The sequence below is a fragment of the Octopus bimaculoides genome, chromosome 24, assembly GCF_001194135.2.
Source record: "Octopus bimaculoides isolate UCB-OBI-ISO-001 chromosome 24, ASM119413v2, whole genome shotgun sequence".
Classification (NCBI taxonomy): Eukaryota; Metazoa; Mollusca; class Cephalopoda; order Octopoda; family Octopodidae; genus Octopus; species Octopus bimaculoides.
Window position 1 is genome coordinate 33,357,364 of NC_069004.1, and position 429 is coordinate 33,357,792.

Sequence of the window (429 nt, forward strand, 5' to 3'; positions counted from 1 at the left end):
GCTGGTGTGTTTATGTCCCCGTAACGTAGCGGTTCGGCAAAAGTGACCGATAGAACAAGTACTAGGCTTACAAAGAATAAGTCCTGGGGTCGATTTGCTCGACTAAAGGCGGTGCTCCAGCATGGCCGCAGTCAAAAGACTGAAACAAGTAAAAGAATAAAAGAATTTCTTAATAATAAAAAGTACAGATAAATTTTTTAAAAAAATGCCCAATGATTTTAATTTCATTTTTATGCAAAAATTCCTTTCATGTTCATTTTAATTAAAATTTTCAGGATTGTACAAGAGAGAGAACGATTCGTAACGAAAGGAGATGACACATCGGCCGGTTTATTCACATCAACTGGGCCATCTATGGATGCATGGTATCATTGTTGGAAACTTTGGATAAGAGCTTTGCTTCCGTCCCAGCTAACATTACTTTCACCA